This window comes from Bubalus kerabau, chromosome 5 (genome assembly GCF_029407905.1).
Source record: "Bubalus kerabau isolate K-KA32 ecotype Philippines breed swamp buffalo chromosome 5, PCC_UOA_SB_1v2, whole genome shotgun sequence".
Taxonomy (NCBI): domain Eukaryota; kingdom Metazoa; phylum Chordata; class Mammalia; order Artiodactyla; family Bovidae; genus Bubalus; species Bubalus kerabau.
The window spans coordinates 97,559,437-97,582,204 of NC_073628.1; the positions used below are offsets into that span (position 1 = coordinate 97,559,437).

General features: G+C 52.5%; 1 protein-coding gene across 2 annotated transcripts in view; it reads left to right on the plus strand.

Moving 5' to 3' along the window:
* The window catches only part of CASZ1 (castor zinc finger 1), a 155,579-nt gene that overhangs the window by 18,701 nt on the left and 114,110 nt on the right, over window positions 1-22,768 (plus strand). For both annotated transcript variants that reach the window (XM_055582339.1, XM_055582340.1), the window contains exon 2: window positions 14,933-15,079. The gene's annotated coding sequence lies outside the window, so the exon portion shown is untranslated. The remainder of the gene's footprint in view (window positions 1-14,932; window positions 15,080-22,768) is intronic.

Below are 22,768 nucleotides of genomic sequence, written 5' to 3' on the forward strand. Positions count from 1 at the left end.
ATGGTAAGACAGGATGAGGGTGTTCTAGGCTCACCTCTGTCACCCACAAGCAGCCACTTCCTAAGCCCTCAGCTCTACTGTCTGTGGATCGAGTAAGAACCTGGACCCTGTGGTTTCCTTGTCCCTTTCTACTTCTGGACGGCTGAGCTTCCTGCCACAATCCAGAGGCCCCAGCTGTGCCATGCAGCAAACCGTCCCCCACAACCTGTCAAACCAGAGATGCCAGTTTTCCCAGGGCTCCCAGGAGCTCGCCGCCTGCCCCTTTCTTGTGCCAGGGGCAGCCTTCAGAGGCTCATGAAGCGATGCCCCCAACCCCATGCCCCGTGCACCTGCTTATTGATAACTGCATGTCTGAATGTGCCTCGTGTCAGAGCCCTTTGCTTTGAGTGCTCAGAGGCTGAGATGTGAGAAAATTAAGAGCAGGGGTGAGAAGTGGTACCCTGTGACGAGAGGCAGCTGTGGTGAAAGGGGCAGGCGCCGTGCCCGGGGTGAGCGCCATATGGGCAGGAGGCCTGGCTTCCAGCTGTGGGGGCTCCGGAAGGGCAGAGCCTGGGAGGAATGATTTTGAAGCCACTACTATGGAGATTAAGGGGATGAGAATGTAAATCTCAAGTAAAAAGGTAATTGAATGTAATAGCAAACACTGCTCGCTCTATGTTAATTTTAGCTCTTCCCCTGGATACAAGGCGCTGTATTAGTGTTTTATTACCATTTTGTTTGCACTAATAAAATAGTAAAATTTATTTCAAGGAAGTTGAAGGATGGTTTTACAATGCAAATTTGAAGAAATTGGACTTTTCATTTATGCCTCTGCTATTTTAAACCCTGACGGGTGTAAATTAGCTACAGGGACGGAGCAGACCCCACCAACGGGGACTTGGGAAGCAGGAACCATGGCAGAGGTTCCAAACTAGCTTAGTGCATAAAGCAGAGAAGGTGGGGGGACACAGGGGCCTAATTGGGTGGGACAGGGTAGTCGGTGAGGGTGTGTCAATCACGAACGACTCTGGTTATAGGCAGGCACGTCATACACCAAGCCTGCAGGGAGACACACGTGGCCAATCCTCAGAGCTGTGTCTTTCTTCTCTGCCCTTTGGCCTCCGTCTTGTCTTGACATTGAGCCTCAATTAACCTGCCAAACCCCCAAGGGAAACTGAGCAACTTTTTCCTCTGTTACTCAAAAAAGAGGGGTAGACCAGATGTCCAGTCCACACACACACACACACACACACACACACACACACACACACACACACACACACACACACCCCACCCCTTATAAAGGGGCTGCAGGTTTAGGGGGACCATAGGAGTATGGAAGAAAGACCCTGAGCCTAAAAAAGAGCAGGGGGTGAAGACTCAGGCCAGCCTGGCAAGAGGCTCCCTGACACAGTCCCCTTCTCCATTTTTCCTTCTGACTCAGGCATATTTGAGAAACTGGACAAAAAATGTTTTCAATAAGCCAGTATTTCTTTGAGTACCAAATGGTGATGTCCATGAATAAAAAAGGCTAGAAGACTGAATTTTTTAAAAAATCGAGTTGTTTGAATTTTAGGAAACTGGATAAATGGCACAGGAAGGTAGAGAAGGGAAGGAAAGGGGTGATGGGAGAGTTTCATTTTGAGTTTTGGGTAAAGAATTCAGGTTGGTTCTTGTTTTATCCAAACCGGTTTGTTTATCTCTGAAAAATTATCAGCAGCAGTGGCCTGAAGCGCTGCACTGGGGGACCAGCTTCCAAAGTGTAGGGACCCGAACAAGTGTTCTAATGTCTGGCGAGGTCCACAGCTTGTATTGCCCTGGGTTCTCTGGCTGCCTGCCTGCTGTGGGGGAAACGGTGAGCCGCTGACACTGGCTTCCAGCCCCAACCCTAGGTCTTGTGGGGTTTTTCTCTATGCGTTTTCACTCCCTGTTGGGGAGTGGTGCATCTGTCTGTGTGTGTGTGTTTAATGCAACAATTCAAACTGTTGATATGGGCAAGGCCAGAGTTGAAAACCTGGGGCAGAAATGGTGGCAGAAGATGCTTGAGACTTCCCTTGACTGCAGACCTGTGAGCTCTGGGTCTTAGCATTCTGCTCTGGGGCTGCAGAGAACTTGGCACCGCAGCAGGGAAGGGTGGGCACAGGCTCCCAGCCTCCCCTGATGGCTCCTCTCAGGCCCACAGAATCATATTTGGAGTGGAGGGGTCTGGGTTCCATGTGGTTATGGTTGGAGGAGGAAGGTTTTCCATCTGGGGCTTTTGGATCAAGTGGCCTTGATGGAATTTCTTGGGATCCTGAGGCTTAGACGATGTGCAGAAGGCAGGGGACCCCAAGCCCAGACCCACAGCAGTCCAGGAAACCTCTTTCTTCCCCTTGCTGGGAACACAGGAGATCCTGTGGTTCTGAGGGGGCAGAGAGAGAGGACCAGTGCTGACGGAGGTAGCCAGGGCAGCTTTGAGAGTGTGGCTGGAAGAAGCCAGCTGATGAAAACATTTAAAAGGGGTGCGCCTTTTAGCTTTGGAAATGGTTTCCGATTCTCTGAGAGCAGGGAGAGTGCATCAGGGTTACACTTTGGGTGGATTGCAATCCAAAACTGTAATTACATCTAGGAGCAGACGGAAATGGGAAAAGAGAATTAGTCATGTGGCCTGCTTGGGCCTGGTGGTGGAGGTGGCAGGCCTGACCTCTGTGCTTTGATCGTAGCAAAGGTGGTTCGCCCAGGAACACCCCAAGGACCAGCCTGGGCCCCTCTTTTCTTCTAGTCTACTCTTCACTCACCCTGAGCCATCTCTGGAGGGCCGAGTCCCCTCTGAGTCACTCAGGGCTGCCCCCTACCCTCCCAGCTTCTTCTGTCAGCTCTAGCCTAGAGTAGAAGAAAGCTCCATTGTGATTGATTTGACAATCTTTTTGGCACGGGGTATATGGGTGAACTCCGGGAGTTGGTGATGGACAGGGAGGCCTGGCATGCTGCAATTCATGGGGTCGCAAAGAGTCGGACACGACTGAGCGACTGAACTGAACTGAACTGAACTGATACGCGTATGTGGGCTTCCCCGGTGGCTCAGTAGTAAAGAATCCTTCTGCTAATGCAGGAGATGTGGGTTCAATCTTTGGGTCGGAACGATCCCTTGGAGAAGGAAATAACAATCCACTCCGGTATTCTTGCCTGGAAAATTCCACGGACAGAGGAGCCTGGTGGGCTACAAGTCCATGGGGTTGAAAAAGAGTCAGACACAACTGAGCAGCTCAACAATCCAAGCCAATCTGTGTATGTGTGTTTCTGAGAGGTGACCCTAAAGGATACCAGCAGATTGCGCTCATAGGTGGCCAGTAAGCTCTGGAAGCTAGCCCCACCAGCTTCTTGGTCCTGGTTGGTTTGGAGGAGTGCGAGGCCTGGATTTCTCCTTTAACTGGGAGAAATGGCAGCCAGGACTCTTAGGTCTTTGGCCCTCAAGCCTCTGACTCTTCCTCTCATCCCACTCAGCTCCCCTGGGGTGTGACGGTGATATCCCCAAGTATTCTGAACCCCCAGCTCACCTTTCTGTTCTCCCTGCCCCCCTTCCTTGCACCTGTCAGCTGTTTCATTGACTGTCTGGCTTGGCTGCCACCCATCCTATCCTTCCAGGCCAGCTCCTCCCTCCCCCCTCCCCCCAGGCCTATACTTCCCCCCCTTTCCTGTCTCTGCCCACGTCTGCCTCTACCTGCCCGTCGCCAGCACACCTGAGGATCCGAGGCTGCCTAACGGAGTGTGGGGCTGGTTCAGGGTGTTTACCAGACAGCCGGGATAAGGTATTAAATCCTGTTGCTGTCTTCCCAGGGCCGGGTTCCTCAGATGGTTTTCCAAATTCCTAATCTCGGTGCCCACATCCCTGCCTGGCCCCTGTTTGATGAGTGCCTTCCTTTCCGATTGAAGCTGAACTGAGCAGGATCTGTCGTGAGGTTGGGTCTGGGTTCCCACCGGTGCGTGATGACATGGAGGTCCAGCCCCTTCCTCCCTGGAGGAAGGAGGTTCTTCCTTCCTCTCTTCCTTCCTTTCTTCAGGAATCTCAGGGAGCAGGGGCCAGGATTCTGCCTCCAGGTGTTCCAGAGCCTTCTTGAGTGCCCACCTCCCCCACCAGTGTGGTCATGAGGCAGGGGCAGGTAAATGACAACCTTTCCTAAGCCCAGCATTGCAGTTCTTCCTGTTCAGAATAAAAATGGCCAGGGTGAAGTTTTGCCCATGACACTGAATACCCTGGATTGCCCCAGAAGAGCGTTTCTCCACGGTGTCTCTGCACTGTTTTTGGAGCACTGAGTAGGAAGCATGCATCTGTCTGGTGTTCAGGTGGACACCTATGCTTATTAAGCTGGCCTAGCCTCTGGGATGACAGGAGGGCTTAGATGAGTCCCTGTGAACATGGACACGGAGGCCATAAGCAGCTTCCAGGGGTCTTCCCTTGGCTGGGACATCTGAGTCTTGTCTATCCTTCCTGGGATGGCAGGATTGAACAGAGAACTAGGGGGCTCTTTCCCCATCCTCAGCCTTCTGTCCCAGAAACTAGGCTAAAAGGGGCAGATTAGTTGACACTCCTGTCCCCTACCCCCTGTGAACTCTCTTAGTTCCTAGACTGGGGGTTAAATCTACACCCTCTGCCTTGGAAGTGTGGTGTCTTAACCACTGGACCACCAGGGAAGTTCAGAGCTGTGAGCTTTCTACCAAGGGAAGACCAGGACTCTACACCCGCGATGGCAGTCTGGATCTACCCTCAGGAGGTGCCTGGGACTCACAGATGTGTGCTTTCTCTGTGTGGCCACACGACCTGGACAGACCTTGCTGGTTTCAACTTCTATTCTCTGGCTCTGTGTTCCCTCTTCCCCTTCCCTCCTGTGCCCTCTCTCTAACTTCCTCCAGGCAACCAGAGGTCTCTTGGGTTTCACAACATTCGGAGCTTCCCATCTCTTCACCTTGTATCTGTTCAGGCTGCAGGTGGCCTGAGACTCCACCCTCTTCCTGTTGCCTTGGCACTCTGTGCTGCACTGGGCTTTCTTCTCTCTCCAGGAGCAGAGGGATATCTCTGGGACTGAGCACAGAGGGGTTTGGCCTCAGTGAAACAGGGCTGGGGACAGAGCAATGGGCACAGTGGCAACTGTGCACTGGGTCTTCAGCCAGAACCCTCACCATCAAGGTTTCTTCCATGGTCATATATATAGGGAAGGGCTCCTGTAAGAGTCCTCGGTGCCAGGGTTCCTGATTTTTTTTATTTCAGGGGCTTCCCTGGTGGATCAGATGGTAGAGAATCTGCCTATAGTGCAAGAGACCCGGAGTCAATCCCTGAGTCAGAAAGATCCCCTGAAGAAGGGAATGACAATCCACTCCAGTATTCTTGCCTGGAGAATTCCTTGGATAGAGTAGCCTGGCGGCCGACCGTCCATGGGGTCACAAAGAGTCGGACACGACTGAGTGACTAACACACATCCTTTTTCTAATATGTGTTGGGCAAGAAGTAAAAAGTGGAATAGAAAAAAAAAAGAGGGCAAAGAAAATCTGGAAGATGACATTGCCATGAGGAGGAGGAGGGAAGAGGTGAAACTGATTCATTAGAAAAACTTGTTGACTGGCTTTGCTTAGGCGCCTCCATTTTAAGAGTCTACATTTACAATAAGTTGCTAATTAAAATACAAAATTAAGCAACAGCTATGTTTTTTTTTCCTCTTACACTTTAATTGCATGATTTTTTGTGATGTAATTTCTGGAAACACCCAGAGTACCTCACAGGGCTGATTGTTTGATAAACTAGAAGCACCTGAAACCAACCCCCAAAAATAAATATATAAATCCAAGGGGAACATAAGGGAGATTGGAAATGACAGAGAACTGCAGACAGCACGGAACCCAAAATCCATAATAATAATAATAATAATAAAAAACTTCTAAGTAAGGACATTTATCCTACCTACCCTGAAACCTGAACAATCTGTGCATCTCAGTGGGTGAAAAAAAAACACGTTGAAATGGAAACCAGATCAAGTGGGGATAATTGCTCCCTGTCTCCACCCTTCAGGTTGGTGCTATGGAAAAAAAGCAAAAACAACTCAAAATCCAATCCTTCCTGATTCTATTTCTAGCCGGGTTCAGTACTTGCTGGGCCTTTTTCCTTCATCATAGATTTTTCAAAGGGAATTTCTTCATCCCCCTGTTCTGAACCTAATTGCAGTCCCAAGAGTGGGTGAACGGAGCCAATGACAGTCCACCGCTGGGAGAACAACACTCTCCATGCCCACAGAGGGCAGATAGCATATCCCAGGCTTGGGCTGCTGGCCCAGAGCTCTTGGCTCTTCTAGAAGGTAGTAACGTGGGGCTTCCCTGGTGGCTCAGTGGTAAAGAATCCGCCTGCCAATGCAGGAGACGCCGGTTCAATCCCTGGGTCAGAAAGATCCCCTGGAGAAGGAAATGGCAACCCCCTTCAGTATTCTTGCCTAGGAAATCCCATGGACAGAGGAGCCTGCCGGGCTAAGTCCATGGGGTTGCAAAAGAATCAGACACAACTGAGCGACTAAACAACAGCAATAACAATTAGAAGATGGTGGGACAGGGTGGTCCGTGATAAGAATGGTGAGTGTTGCCTTTTGCGGACAGCCCCATGGCCTGCTGCCTTCTTTAAGATGCAGACCGGGGTGATGATTGCAAAACTGCTGAGAAACCTGTTAGGAACTGACTCCAGGGTGGGGCTGGGAGGAAACTGGATCCTACTGGCAGCCTGGCTGCTGGAGGATCCTCAGCCCAGCATCGTCCGTCCTGAGGCCTCCTAAGCGCCAGGCATCTGGGCAGTAGGAGCAGCAGGGACAGAGGGGACCTGCAACCACACTGCCTTCTCTTTTCTCCATTCAAAAACTGGAGGCCCAGTTGGCCAGGGGCCCCAGTAATCTCTCCACAAACTTCCCTCCCGGGGAAAAATAATTTGCCTCTTTTTGGTCTTTTTAAAAAAGACATGTTCTTCCTGATTACAAGTCATGTTCATGGCTCATTGGAAAATACAAACAAACAAACAAACAAAAAAAAACCTGTGAAGAGAATAGTTTAAAAATACATAGTGTAGTTAAAAGTACAGATCAGGTCAACAGAGAGACCTGGGTTTGAGACCCATCTTTGCCACCCAGCGCTGTTACTTTGGGTAAGTTACTTCTTATTGCTGAACTTCAATTTCCTCATCTATAAAGTGGGGATAATGCTCATATGTATCTTGGAGGACAGTGACAATTCAGTGTGATGATCTGCTTGAACTATTGACCACTGAGCCTGACACATGGCGTAAACATTAATACTTTCTATTGTTATAGTTAATAATGATTATTCTACTGCCTTGAGATAACAGGTTTTAAATCTTTTATTAAGAATTTTTTTTTACATTTAAGAAATTCTTCCTTTAAACCTGTGCTGTCCAATACAGTAGCCTTTAGGCATGTGTGGTCACTTAAACTAAAATTTAATAAAATTAAAAATTTAGCTCCACAGTCATACTTGCCATGTTTCCAGTGTTCAGTAGCTGCACCTGGCCAGTGGCTGCCATACTGAACAGTACTGAGATTTCTACTGGACAGCCTTCTAAATGGTAGAATCATATGAATTTTGTCTCTTAACAATGTCCTGCTTTCTGTAAATGTCTGTTGATGACTGTAGTGGTCCATACTATGGCTGGATCACACTTCTTACTGGTTTCAGTCCTTGCTCCTGCGATGTTGGAGCATTCTCTGGGCTCTGATTGGGCCCCCTGGGTCACCCATCCCAGAACTGGTGAAGTGGCGCTCTCTGATTGGTGCCAAGCGGCAAAGAGTTCTGGGAGGAGCCTGGCCTCACCTGTTGTTTGGCTCCCACTAGTGGTGCCAGGGCAAGGGGTGGGACTCTGCTTTTCTTTCACTGAGTCCTGTCGGAGCAGAAGGGGATGCCCCCCTCAGCCCACCGTGAGTCCCCTCAGACTGACTCATCCACACCCTTCACCTCACAGGGCAGAGACCAAGAAGAGGAGAAATGTGCTGGAGGTGGTAATAATGAGCAATCATTATTTCCCTCCACTGACCAGAGGGTCCTAGGTGTTCCTCAGGAACCGCCCCCACCCCGGGAGCCCCCAAAGAGTGGATGGCCTTTCTTGGTGGGGAACAAAAGCCACGCTGGGAGCTGGCCTGGCTCCTTGAGGCCTGCCCAGGCCTCCAGGTCCTAGTGAGGGTCTTCTGGCTTCTGGAAGGGCCCTGACTGAAGAGGGTTGTAAGATTCCGGGGGGGGGGGGGTGGTCGTGCCAGGGTCCTGGCGGGGGGTGGGGGTGACAGCTTCAGAAAGACTCAGAAAGACACTAGCAATGGTGGGTGACCATCCTGTGACTGGGGTTGGTGGAGTGAGCATCAGGGCGATGCCAGGGTGGTGGCCTGAGTCTCTTTACCAGCTGGGCAGTCCACGCCTTCCTGGGTGGGGGGCTGTGGGCAGGGCTGACTGGGTAAGTAATCCCCGGGGCAGTGGGTAAGACAGATAGGGAGCACCGAAACTGGACCTGCTGATGTGGCCCTTTCTGCTCTCAGCGGATCATAAAATATGCCTCAGATTTTCATTACGGGCTCTATCGATTATCTTCTGGGACGGATGAATTATAGAGAACATTAAATTTTTTTTAAAAAGCAAGTGAGAAAGGAAATATCTGAATGAGTTTGGGTGGTCGATGGCAGAAAGGGCTGAGCCACCAAGCCTGTGTGGCCTCCGTCTCCGAGCAGGGTAAGAACCAGACCGTTCAGGGTGGGCAGCCTCTGACTCCAGCTCTCAGCCTCCCAGGCCTCCTGCGCGTCCCTGGGCCTGACCTGGCAACACGGGAGGCCTATGTTCTCCTTTTCTGTGCCCTGTCCCCTCCAGGAATCCACCTGGGTTCTTAGAAGGCAGACACTTGGGTTCTTCCCAGGATCTTTCCCAGGCATTGAGCCCTCATGGATGGGAGGTGGACCCACTAACTCTGCTGCCTCCCTTCCAGGGACCTCTTGATTCTGGAGAGCATCTTTTGTCTCCTGGGATCAGGATTGGAACAGGACCTCCTGAGGAATGTGGATACCTGAGCCTGTTGACCATCTCAGCTTTCCTCTACTTATTCCTCCCATCGGTGGTCACTGGTTTGGTGGATTTCCGTTTTCCTTTGTAAGCTTGGAAAAAAACACATCTGGATTGCACTGCTGTGCCTCTAAGTCCCGTCTGGAAAGAGAACCTCCTGGAAGCTCACCATCCCTCTCTTGCTTCCTCCCCACCCGCTCCCCTCTCCTTCTCCTTCAAGCAGCGTGTTGTGTAGGTGCCAGACAGGCCTGGGGTCAAATCTCTTCCTGGTATGTGACCTTGGGTGGGTCACATCCTTCTCTGAGTCTTCGTTCCTCAGCTATCCAGTTAGGATAATAACCTGCTTCACTGGCTTCTTGTGATGGTTATTTGTATTAATGTATTAAGGTCCTCAGCACATAGTCCTTAATAAACGTGAACTCTCATTCTTTTCCTCCTCAACTAGGGCAGAAGCTAGAAACCATTCCTCCTTTCTTTTCATTTAGCCCTTTTGATTGATTTAATTTCTCAAGTACTTTTAGCACCTACTGTGTGCCAGCTACTTTTCTTAGCATGTTACACGTAATACAGTGTTTAATCCTCATAACCATATGCAGGAAGGGCATTATTATCTTCATTTTATTGATGGAGAGACTGAGGCACAGAGAAGTCAAAGGAGTTTGTTTGCCCAGGGTCACACAGCTTGTAAATGGCAGCGCAAACCTGGCAGTCTGGCTCCAAAGCTTGTACACGAAATTACTATGGCCTCCTGTCCCAGTGATCTGGTGAGGTGGTGTGTGTGTGCACACAAGCATGTGTGTGTGCACTTGAGTTCCAACAGCCCTGCCCTGGTGGTGGTCTCTGGCTGACCCCACTTCCTGACCCTCCCCAGGAGACGTGCCTTCCTCAGGTCATCATCGATCCCAGCATTTTCTGGGACCCTGTTCTGGGTGGAGCCCCCCCTACCCCCCCCCCCCCACTCACCGGCTTTACCTAGGCTACTGAGAAAAGGTGGCGGTTTCCATGGATATCCGTCTCCCTCTGGCGACACGCCCTTTTTTGTATAACTCTGTTCCCTAGAGTTGATTGTTTTTGGCACACAGCTCTGTAAACTCATCCAACAATTAAAAGGGGGGAGGGGTGGAGCAAACAGGAGACAGATAGTAACTGTGGGGTAAGTGACACACAGGAGGGGCCTTTGGGGTGTGCGTTCCCTCTCCGGCCTCTGTCGGTGGCGGGACAGCACCGTCAGTGGAGAAAGCCACACAGACAGCTGGCCCGCAGTTCCGCTGGTTCGGAGTGCTCAGAACTCCACATGTCTCTTTCCACTGGAGCTTGTTCTTGCCCCATTTATTCCTCCCTCAGGAATCTAAAGCGGGCCCATGCTTCGAGCCAGTGTAGCCATCTCCAGAGGCCACCTGAAACCATGAGATGCCGGCTCGGACCAATCTGAGTCTTTGCTGCCCTTGTTTGGGTTCACTGTATGTGTGTTTGCCCTGTTTGTGTACCATCAGATACCTCCTGCGCTGGGCGTACCCGTCGTAGGCTGTGTGAGGTCACAGATGAAAAATGCAGTGAAAAACATTTTCGTGCCACAACACATCGTGTAGGATTTTTGTATTAAGATGTGGATTTTTTTATTGTTTTTTTTTCCCCTTTTCCATACAGCCCTGAAGTTGGGCAATGTGCACGTCTGTGTTTTTGTTTTCACTCCAGGTGGTTTATGAAATCTGCTCATTAGGGCTCTGTCCTCTCCCCACCTGGCCTGATCTTCCACCTCTTTATCCTCTTGGATTTGGATCTTTCCCTGCCACACCTCCCGTGACTTCTCACCACTGGGGAGATGCTAGGCGACCCCTGCCTCAACTGCACATCCACCCGGTGAGGGTCAGGGGGTCTTGTGGCCCTGCTTTTCAGCCCTGCATCTCTGAAGCAGGTGTTCATTGCATCAGGAGGTATTGATGTGGGGGAGGAGGCCGAAATCTCTGTGTACCCACCCACCCACCCCGGGATAAAGCCTCTTGGCTTACTCTGGGTCTGGAGAGAAGACTTAGAGGTTGTCCCATGCCCAGAGGGACTCCTGACTCAGAGTGGCCCCCTGACTCAGAGTGGCCCTTTCCTGGGTGGCTGCCTAGTCCTTATCCCATCAAGTGACAGCGTCAGATGGCTCAACCCCTTTCTTCTCCAGGAGATCATACCCTCCAGGAGGTCAATCCACCTGTTGACCAGGTGGATCCGGGGGTTCCTCCTGCTCACCAGGTGCATCACCATAGGCCTCACCTCCTTCCAATCTAAGCCTGGACTTTGCCTTCCCTCTGGGCTGTGATCTCTGAATGCTTTCGGGTGACTCTGAGGATTTGATGGAGACCTGTTTGGAGGGCAGGAGAACTGAGATTCAGGAGGGGAAAAAACATTAGGTGTGGGTGGGGACTGAAGTCATGGGTAGGGACGAGGGGAACTTTTAAGTGAGTTGGGCCTTGGAGCCTGTCAGCCTGACTCCAGGCCTTGCTCCAGCACTTGTGAGCTATATGATCTTTGGAAAGTCACTTGGTATGTATCTCTGTACCTGCCTTCTCCAGTCTACCCATGGGGATCATAATCCTTCCTACTTCATGTTGTAAAGATTCAATGAGGTCATACATACACAAGCACTCGGCACGCTGCTTGGTGAATAGAAGGCGTCTGGAAAATTAATATCATTTCTTCTCACATAGGCCTCTTGGCAGAGGGTATGCCCTCCACTCCCACCATGTTCCCTGCACATAGTAGGTGCTCAATCACCTCTCACCAGAATCAGCTGGAGGAGGGTCATGTAACCAAGCTGTCTCGTTGAACCTGAAAGTTATGAATTCATGGTGTTGATGGAGGAGCTGGGAGAGACCAGGACACAGGTTGGGGCTTAGAGGAACGAAACAGAAGCAAGCATGAAAGTAGGTGATAAAATTTCCTGTCGGTGGAGGGGGATGAAGCTGCGCCAGGCCCATCTGATTCTGACATGAAATCAGGGACTAGTTCAATCTCACAAACACTTGTGCTGCCCACAGTGGGCCAGCTGTTGTGCTAAATGCTGGGGACGCAATGATAATTAAGACCTGGTCTCTGCCCTTGAATTAAAAATCAATGGTGGAGACAGACTTGTGCACAAATGACTTTAGTCCAGTTTAAATGCCACAGGGACGGTTTCACGAGGAAGGGAGTGGAGGGGCATATGGGCCTGCTTGAGGTAGATTCTGAAAAGTTACCTTGAAGAAACTTGCAGGAAGAGGGTGCTGGGAGTCAAGAGCACTTCTAGAACACTCTGAACGCCTTTCACGTCTCTTGTTGGTCCTCCGCGTCTGCTAGGTAGGCGGGAAGAAGGCGTTACCATTGTTGGACCCGTAAGGTTTCGGGCCCTGGGGAGAGTACATCGCTTGTCCAAGGGCCCACAGTGAGTTAAGCGGCAGAACTGGGACTCAGACCCCTGTCTTCTGAGTCTCAGCCCAGTGTTATTTCTGTGCCTGCACTTGACTTCTCACCCCTTCACTTGCTGGCCAGAGAGCTTGGTCCTTTGGGCTCTGAACCTACTGACCAAGATTCCTGCTGCTGCCATGGCCCTCGGGCCTGTGCTGTGGGAGGGCCCTGACCATGGCAGGCCCTGGGGCCTGTGCCCTGGTTTGGTAAATGGGTCAGGCCAGTTGGTTGGGGACGGTCCTGGGGCATGGCCGCACCCTGGCAGGGCTGGAGGATGCAGGAATGGGGAGGAGGAGGAGAAGGCCTGGCTACACCCTTTATTCAGTTGTTCTTACTGCCAAAGCTGAGAAGGTCCCTCTGCCCAGGACCGGCCCCTCCCTCAGCTGGAGGAGGCCAAAGTCCCCACCAGGGTCTGGAAGACCCCCTTCCCCTGTAACTGGAAAACCCCTTCTGAACTAGGACGTAAGACCCTGGTTTTATTCATGTTCACCTTTTGTGTGTGGTCAGACTCAGGTTTTTCTAGCTCTTTGCCAGGAGCCAGGGAGGAACCCTACCCTTCGTGTCTCTTGACCTTTTCTCTGGGGAAACGTGTGTGCCTGGAAGCAGGGAAGTATCCTCCAGCTGTGTAAGCAGCTGGCTTTCAGGTGGGGCAGCAGTCCTTCTGATGGGATATCTGAGTACAGCGCCCCCAGAAGAGGCGTGATCTGGGGGTGGGGAGCGGTAGGTGATGGCTGGCACCCCACCATCCAGCTCAGAGATGCTTGGTCAGTGGGTGAGCTGCCTCAGGCTTTGGGGGGTTCTGAACCAACAGTGAGAGGCGTGTCAGAGCCCAGAGGAGTGAGTCTCTCAGTGGCCCTGAAGTTCCCATTAAAGTGTTTTTTCCTCTTTTTTAAAGAAAAAAATATTCCCAAACTGGAAAACAAAGGAAATTCACTTCCCCCAAATCACACGAAACTCACATTAGGGGCCTGGCGGGAATCCATGGAAACCAGGAAACCCGCTGTTAACCCTGCCGAAGGGTGGGGTGGGAGCTGGGCTGCTCCAAGCCCAGGACCACTGTTGCAGGGCCATCCCGAAGCTTCTCCGGGGAGCTGGGCTCGGTGGCATTGCCCAGAGCAGAGGTGGGGTGGAACTGGTGCTGGAAACTCTGGCCTTCAGAGTACCGACTACCCCCTTCCACTCATGGCCCAACCTTGGGAGGCAGGAGAGGAGGGGTTCATGCACTCCAGGGAGGCCCCAGGGGATCCAGGGGCTGGGCCAAGTGGGAGAACCTGCTAAGCAGCTGCCCACACCATGCCACGCTGTGGAGTCAGGGCTGAGCCCACTCACAGGCTTTAGGAATACACAGGCCAGGCGCCGCGGGTGCTGCAGTGACCCGGCAGAGGGGGAAGGGAAGGACTGGCCTTTTAGGCTCCACCCTCCCTGATGCCAGCCCTGTGTGTGCCAGGTGGGTGTGAGAGCAGAGAGACAGCCCCCTCGGGGTTCCTGCACCCCACTCTCACATCTGTGAGGCTGGAACTCCAGGCCCGGGTGGCTGTGTGTCGGTGGTGGTGTGTCTGTGTTTGCACGCACGTGGGCTAATTTTTCTAAAAAGGCTGAAAATATTTACAGGTTTGGAGTTGAAACGCAAACAGGAAAAGCCCTTTAAAAAGTGAGTGTAGTGGATATTCAAAACAGGAATCACCATGGAAACACCACAATATTTGCTTAAATTGACACAAAGGTTGCCGGTAGCAGGGCAAACCTCCCAAGTTTCTTTGGCCACTTTTTTCTGGCCCAACACCTATATCACAAATGATATGCCCGCCTTTTGGGGGGCATGTGTGTGTACCCTCTTTTCTTTTTTTTTTATGAGATGTAAGGGCACAGAGCCAGCATGGGGAGGGGGAAAGAAAGAGAAGAAGCCAAACTCACCATCGTAGTAGCTGTAGAGACACCTGCTTATTCCATTTTTAGAGACTCCCATAAGGCCACTGTGGGGGTCAGGGGAGCAGGTGGGAGCTGGTCAAGGGGAAGTCTGGAGGCCACAGGAGGCTGGAGAGGCCAAGGGTTGGTTTGGTTGTGTGGGTCTGATCTGGTTTCCAGTATCAGCTTGATTCATTGTCAGCCTGACCTTTCACCCCCGGTGCCGAGTCTAGGGTGTGGTCACTCTGTTGTTACCTGGGGTGGCACCTGATTGGCTTATATTCGTTTCTACCCATTTGATTCTTTCATTAGGTGGGACAACCTTGTAGCAGCTGGCTAATAATCGTGCAAAGGGTACATTGGTTATAGGGTCAGGCATGGCATGCACCACGGTGATGCCAGCTGCCGATTGCTAGGTAAGGCCTGAGAATCTCTTACCTTGTTGGCCAGTTGCCGGGCAAGGTGTCTGAACCTTACCCTCTATTGTCTTTCTCTCTGAGTAGCTCTGTAGGTCTCAACAATAGCCAAATAAATCTGTTTTCCTTTCTCCTTTTGGTAGGCAAACAGACCTCGCTGAGTGAAGGCGAAGACCATCCATCTTACCTGCCTTGCCTGCTGCCTCGGCCCTTCCTATAGAAGGGAGTCCTGCTGCTCCCTTGGTGTGTGTGGGAATGGACTTCGGACCCCAGGTTCTTGGGATGCAAAGGTAACCACTCCCAAGATTCCCAAGATGTCACTGAGAAATGTGGGTGGGACTGTTGTTGGCCAGCCAGGGTTTCCTTCTTAGGGGAGAGACTGCATTGGCCTTTCTCAGCAGTGGTAGCTTAACTCCCCTAAGCAAAACTGAGAATATGCAGGTTTGAGAAAAGAGCCAGGGCCTAGGAATCTGCATTTTGGCCCTGGCTCTGCTTCATCTCACTGCTTTTTACCCTCTGGACCTCTGTTTCCCCACGAGTGAAATAAAGAGGTGGGGCTCACTCACCTTGAAGAATCCTCCCAGCATCACCACTGTATGACACTGGGTGGTGCTGGCAGCGTGTAGGTGCTCCAGGTGAGGCCTGCAGCAAACATGGCTCCTGGAGCCACCTGACGGGTCATTTCTGAACATCATCTCTGGGAACGGTACAACCCATCTATGTATCCAGCAGCTCTGGCTCTGCTCTGAGCTCAGGTGTGACTTGTTGGGGCTCTCTTGGTGGCCCTCCAGCCCAGGCAGGACCCACCTTAGAGAAGAGGACACAGGTATCTTTTGACCCCGGCTCGGAAGTTAGCCCCATGCTTAAGACAGGTACTTACACCTGGGATGGGTAGCCTATGGGGCTGGTACTGTCAGATATTTGCCTGCAGGTGTCAAATGTGGCAGATCATAAGGCAGATTTATGTGTGTGTGCTCAGTCACGTCCGACTCTTTGCAACCCCATGGACTGCCAGGCTCTTCTGTCCATAGAATTTTCCAGGCAAGAATACTGAAATGGGTTGCCATTTCCTACTCCAGGGGCTCTTCCTGACCCAGGAATCGAACCCGTGTCTCTTGCGTCTTCTGTATTGGCGGGCGGATTCTTTACCACTACACCACCTGGGATGCCCATGGGGGGAGGGTTGATACAAAGCAGGTAACTTACTACATGCTGATCATTAGCCAGTATTGTCTTACGATCCAAAGGGACCAGCCCAGAGGGCTTGGGTTGATAAAGTTGATGGACAGCATCTTAGGGTGGGGGGCTGAGTCTGAGGCCCTGGAGCGCGGCTGGGAAGGCAGGCCTGGGGGCTGCTTCTCCTGTGTGTGCCAGACTGGAAGCGGCAGCCCGGACTCACCCACCTGTGCTCTGGTTGTAGGGTCAGGCATGGCAGGCACCACAGGCGCCAAGGGCGGGCGTGTCCCGCCCCTCCTTCTAGTGGTCAAGTGCTGCAACTCTAGACTTTGAACTTGCAGGGAGGAGGTACTTGCAGAGATGGGTGCCTTGGTGCTCCTTGAGGTTTGAGTGGTCCCCAGAGCTGCAGGCCTGGTCATTTTGGGGCATGCCACCTTGGGAACCAGCAGAAGCCATGGATAAGGGCTAGAGATTTGCAGATCAGCTGTAAGCATGGCCTTTGGTTGCTGTGGTGGAGTAACTGTGTGGCTGAGACTTGTCTTCCCAATGTCTAGGAACTGGTCCATCCACATTGAGGATGTGCAGCTGTTTTTCCCTGATGGCAATGGGTCTGCATAGACTGGTGGCTGTGCAGTCATCCAGTTGGGTCAGCACCAACTCCTGTATGTCTCTGCTCCTTTCCTGGGCTTTTCTTGTCCAAGTCTGCTTCCTTGATGATCATGGGTCTTGGGATGACAAGCCCAGGCACCCTCCAGCCTCTGGATGGTCTCCCCAGCTGCCTGTGCCCTGAATGTGAACAAGTTGCCAGAGTGTCTGTGGAGCCCCTTTTCCAGGGGGCAGTGTTTGGTGGTTCTGTCCTCAGTGGCAGGCTTTTTGTTTTCTTCTTTCCTTTGGCAAAACATGCCCATTATTTTTTCCCTTTCTGAAGTTTCCACTCACTGTTGACTCCCAGGGGCCACGCCAGCTGGGATTTGTACCAGGCATAGGGTATGGGCTCTGGGAGTCCTTGAGGACTCCTATATCCTGGCATCGGCCGTCTTGGCCCTGGTAATGAAGTTTGGGAACTCAGAGGGCTCCTAGCGGGAATGTCATGGCCGAGCCCCTCCTTACTCACCCGGCCCTTTGGCCACAGCCTGGGGTCCTCTGTAGTTTGAGTGACCCGAGGTCTCAGAGGTGTCCTGCCTCACCACACAAGAGTGTGGGCTTGGGGAAAGTCTGTGCTCAGGTCTGTCTGCAGACCTGGTCCTGTCTGACTCAGATTCTCCCCACTTCTGGCTGTGCCACAGAAGATCTGGTTATGTTTATTCAACACTTACGGAGGGCCTGGTGTCTTCTGATCATTAGGGATAAAGTGACAAGACAGTCCAGCTCTCATGGAGTTCTGGTTGGGTAAGCAGACAACAGATAAACCTACACCAAAAGAATGACAAGGAAATCTTCAGTGCAGAATGGAAATAGGATGAGGTGGTAGGAAGTGACTGGGCAGTACAGGGGCCTCCTTTGAGGAGATGACAGTTAGCTGAGATGGAGGAATTGAAAGTGGAAACCCATCCTAAGAGGGGTGGAATATTTTCAGCAGGAGAGAAATAGTCTACAGGAACTGAGGCTGAGAGCTCAAGGTGCTTGGTGGACACAAAGAGGCCCCAGTGCTGGGAGTGGACAGGGCTAGGCCAGGGTTTGTAGGCTTGTGTTGTGCCAGGGGAAGTTGGGGCTTTATTGTTTGAGTGAGGGGGGAGTTGCTAGAGGGTTTAAAGCAGGGAGGTGAAGTGATATGATCTTGTTTTAAAAAGAAGGCTGAGGCTGCCATGGTGAGCATGGATTGAGGGGGCAAGGGCAGAAACCAGGAGGCGAGGCTGCTGCAGCCACTGGAGTGAGAAGCTGATTCAGCCAACCAGGTTACATTCTGGGAGGGGGCTTTTGGTGATTTTAGGAACCAAGTGGAACCTTTCTCTTTCCCCTGGGAACATCCCACAGACAGATTTTATTGTTGTTCTTATTCCTTTCCTCCGTTTGACATCAGTTGCAAGTGACTGAGACAGAAGGGGGAAATGGAGAAAAGAGGGCAGAGGCCTTGTGTGTTTACAGGGAGAGTGAACTGGCCTTGCTGGTGGATTGATCAGGGACAGAAGAGACAAGATCCCAGGTTGACTCTGGCATTCCAGGCCCCTGATGTGTAGCCCTACATCTCCTCTCTCTCATGTCCCCCCTGACAGTGCCAAGGGGAGAAGCACCACTCTGGGCACTGGGCTAGTTGCTAAGAAAGCTTGGTGGAGTGCGTTAGCACCCCTGGGTCATCTGTGGAGAGAAGGCCTGAGGCTTGCTTATATCCGGGGCCAATTTCAGAAGAGATTTCCCAGCTCATTGTCCTTGTGGCTTTAAGATTTTGCATGGAAGCCTGTTTTGTGCCTTTGCTCCATGGATTCTTTGCTGGGTCTGAGGTTGTGCCTAGAAGCTTGTATAAGTTCTCTCACTGTGGCTTTAAATGTTATTTCTGCACCTGGATACAAAGAACCTCAGTTAATCAGCTTTGAGAGCTGAGAAATGGGTTTGTCTAAGACTCCCTCATTTCCAGAAATGGCCAGTTTAGTCTCCAGCCCCAGCTCATGGATAGAGATCCTAGCTGTCTTTCCACATGGAAAGTCTTTCCACAATTCACAGTGTGAATTGCCGTAGATCCGTCCTTAGGCTTGACCTAGACCATTGTGCTTTTCCAGGGTCCTTGACGTGAGGCCCCGCTCTCCTGGGCCTGGAATCATCTGCTTGGGCCAGGACAGAACAGGCAGTCCCAGCAGTGATACTGTAATAGCCAAACCATCTACAAGCCCCCCAAGTGGTCGCTGTGTAGCCCCGACAGCAGCCAGAGGCCTGGCTGGAGCGAGTGTGAAACTGTCACAGCCAACTGCGGGGGTGCAGTGAGGACTCGCCCGCCCGTGCTGGCAACATATTCCCAGCCATATGGGCTGGCTCAGCCCTCCAGGAATGCTCTGGAGGCCTGACCTCCAGGGGGAGTGACAGTAGAGAGCAGAAGGGCGGGCTGGCGACGCCGCCTTGCAGCGGGTGATGGGGATGTCCCAGGCGTGCAGCTGGTGCCTCCGGCTCCAAGGGGGTGTCAGCCAGTCTTCCCGGGTGTGTCTGCCGACATCAAAACACCGGGCTGAGCCCTGAGGGCGGGTGCGTCTGGGTGGGCAGCCGTGTGTGTCTGTGCATGTGTGGGAGGCTCTTCTGCTTTCTGCCTCCGTGGCCTGCACTAGATCCATGGCCTTCACTCATAACTGGACTGGACAGTTCTAACTCCGTCCTCCAGGGCTTTGATCTGATGTGGAGCTGGCCGATCCAGAGCCTGCAGCTGGGGTGGGAGTGTGGAGGGGCGGGATCGGGAGAGGGAGGTGCTGGCTGAGGGGAGTGGGGGCCTATGTCCTCCACCTGTCCCCCCCATCCCCAGGTGGCAGCCTGGATGAGTGGACTCCGAGGTCACAACACCGTGGAGCTGGGCAGAGACATGATGGGGAGATGGTTTAGGAAGAGTTACTGAGTGTTCTGGCTTCTAATCTGTGCTAGGATTCTGCTCGGTGTTGCCAACACCCCCATCTTGTGCCTTCTTCCCAAGTTCTCCCTCCTAGCAGGGTTGGAAGCCCCTGGGGTCCACCAGGCACTGACCCAAAGGGAGAGGGATCAGGCAGGGCCGGCAGTGCCTGACTGCTGGGACCTACCCAGAGTGATCTGCTCACTCCAAAAGGGACAGAGAGTGGCCCATGGTTTGGGGGGTTGATGTCTTATGGATGAGAGGAGGACACTTCCACCCTGCCTCTGTCCTGTCACCTTGGAGCCTCCACCGGGAGAACACACTGGCATTGGAGAAGCAACAGTGGGTTTTGCACCCAAGAGGAGTCCCAATGGCTGCAATCACATCATCTTCTCTTGCAGATCTTCAGGCTCCCCAATTTCGTCTTCTCCCAGCTTCCTGGGACTCTCTGATTCTAGAATGCACCCAGGTATGGTCCTAGTCGTTGTGGAAGTCCTTCAACCCAGTGGACACCATGATGAGGCATGGAGCATCCGTAAGAGGACCCTTGGATGGGCCCACCCAGGCCTCCCCACACCATCAGCTGCTTGCTCTGTTAAATCAGCCCCCAGGATGGTCTCCACTTTCAGCTCGCCACCCAGTCTGGTTTGGTTTCTTGGCCCTTCAGAAGCATGAGGCTTTTCCGATCCTGAGTCTTCAGATGGTAGCCTGGTGTCGGGACCTCTGCGGCACGGGTGGTTGAGGGAGGGAAGGTGTAATTAATCACTAGTTTCTTCTCCAGAAATGCTAATCGGAAAAAGCAATTAAAAGCAACTTTTTTCCCTTAGTAATCTGTGTTGAGAGCTGGTAATGAAGTTTAGGGCCGCTGTGACTCAATATTTCAGCTTCGCCGACTCAAGTCAAAACAATCCAGGCCCAAGAGTTTGCTGCATCAGAGCTGGGCCCGGGCAGCAGCTGGGAGTCCTGGTGTCCCCTACTCCTTGCTGTCATCACCCTGTTCTGTTTCCAGGGCAGAGAGAGTAACAATCCCTTCTGGTAGCAGAGGGTCGGGTGGCAAGGAGATGGGTGCCCCAGGACATCCCTGGGAGACCCTGAACCTAGAAATGCATCCACGAGGAAATGCTAGGACTGTGGTACAAGTAGCACCTAGTGTGATGCAGAGCCGGGAAGGGCGGGCTCCAAAAGAGTGGGGGAGGAGGGACGGGGGGCTGGGGAGCCCCCCAGGGTTGGCCAGGACACAGCCACATAGAACTCAGAGCTAGCAGCGGTGGCAGTCCAGATCCTGACCTTTAACCTCTGGCCATTCAGGTTTCTTTTTCATCCATTCCTCAAGCATTACTGACGCTTGATGACGCTACAGACTGGACTGGAAGTGCATCAGTGAACCAACAAGGCAAGAATTCCTGTGCTTGTGGCATTTGCATCTTTGTGGAGGGAGGCAAATGATAAATGCAGTAAAGAAATAGAGGAGATATTGGATGGCGATGTGTGTCTGGGAGAAAAGTGAAGCAGGTTTGGAGGATAGAATAGGGAGTGTGTGTGGCAGGAGGAGGTGGGCAGATGGTTTGTCATTTTAGGTGTGGCGTCTGGGGAAGGCATCAGTGGGATAGTTGACTTTTGGGTAAGAACAGAAAGGAGCTTCCCTAGTGGCTCAGTGGTAAAGAATCTGCCTGCAATGTGGGTAGACCTGGGTTCAGTTCCTGGGTCAGGAAGATCCCCTGGAGGAGGAAATGGCAACCCCCTCCAGTATTTTTGCCTGGGAAATCCCATGGACAGAGGAGCCTGGCAGGCTACAGTCCATGGGGTCTCAAAAGAGTCAGGCATGACTTAGTGTCTCAACAACAACAACAAGGACAGAAGGAAATGAGTGAGCGAGCCTCCCAGAGGCAAGAGCTCCCCTGGAATGTTGGAGGACAGCAGGGAGGCATGGTGTGGCTGGAGTTGGGGAGATGCCCTGTGTGGTCAAGGGAGTTGAGCGGGGGTCCCCCAGCTCCTGCAGGCCTTGAAGCCGTTGTGAGAACTGAGGCTCTTGCCCCGAGTGGAATAAGAAGCTTTTTGAAGAGTTCTGAGTGACATGATCTGCTTAGGCACAAGCTCTTTAAAAGCAAGACCCACTCTGGCTGGCTTCTCCTCTCATGGGCCGTCTGCGCCTGGATACAGGTGCATCCACACACACCTGCTCCAAGATGCTCTCCTGAGTGGACAGAGGAGTGAGGTGGGGCGGAGGGTCTGTCAGCAATCACCCTGCCCTGGCCCTGCCTGCCAGCCCAGCCCCACCTTGGGGAGCAGTTCAGAAACGGAGTCTTGTCACTTTAAGCCGCCCCCCGCCCGGCTTCCCTGGCCTGCTTTATCTGAAGTCCAAGCGCATGTCGTTCCAGGACCAATCCGCTTTAGCTAATTAATAATCTGACAGGAGCCACCCAGGGGATTAGCCGCTGAACTGAGCTCCACCAGGCCCCAGCAAATGAGCCCTGTACTCCTTGGGGACATGGAGGTGACTTTGGGGGGTGCGGGGAGAGGGGACCCCCTACAAGTGAGCCATGGCGTTGGGCAGTGCAGTAGTAACCAGTGAGGGGAAAGGGTGGGCGGGGGACAGTTACGACCAGAGCTCCTTGAAAGGAGACGGCTGTCCTGAGACAGCAGGGGTCTCCTGTCCCTTGACACCCCCTTCCTCCAGTCCCCTCTTCCACCAGAGACCCTCCCCACTGGCCGGGTGTCACCTGCTGAGGGGTGAGGTGCAGGCACGTATGCATGCTCAGTCCGACTGTTTGCAACCGTATGATAGCCTTGCCCAGTTTAGCCAGCAAAAATACAGGATGAAAAAAAAAATACAGGATGCCCAGTGAAATTGGAATTTCAGATAAATAGCAAATAATTTTCAGTGTGTGTATGTTCTGTGCAATATTTGGGACATACACTGAAACAGTATTCGCTGTTTATCTGAAATTCAAATCTTGCTGATGGTCCTGCGTTTCCCCAGGCAACCCTGAGCATGGGGGGCCAGAGCCTTCAGAGCTCCCTCCCTGAAACAGCCTGGAGCTCCCTCGGGAAGAGGCAGCGCCCTTGGGGGGCTGCTTGAGAGCTTGGCAAGCAGAGTGGAGCTGTGGCATGATGACCTCCACTGCCTTGGTGAGGAGGATGGAGCTAAGGGCAGCCACCAGCCGGAGTCTCCAGCCGCTCTTTGGGCCCAGGTGGCCCTTGACGAGTGGAGTTCTCGTTTCTTCCAAAGGAACCAGGGTCCCTGGGCTGGGGAACAAGTCCCAGGGCCTCTTCTTCCAGA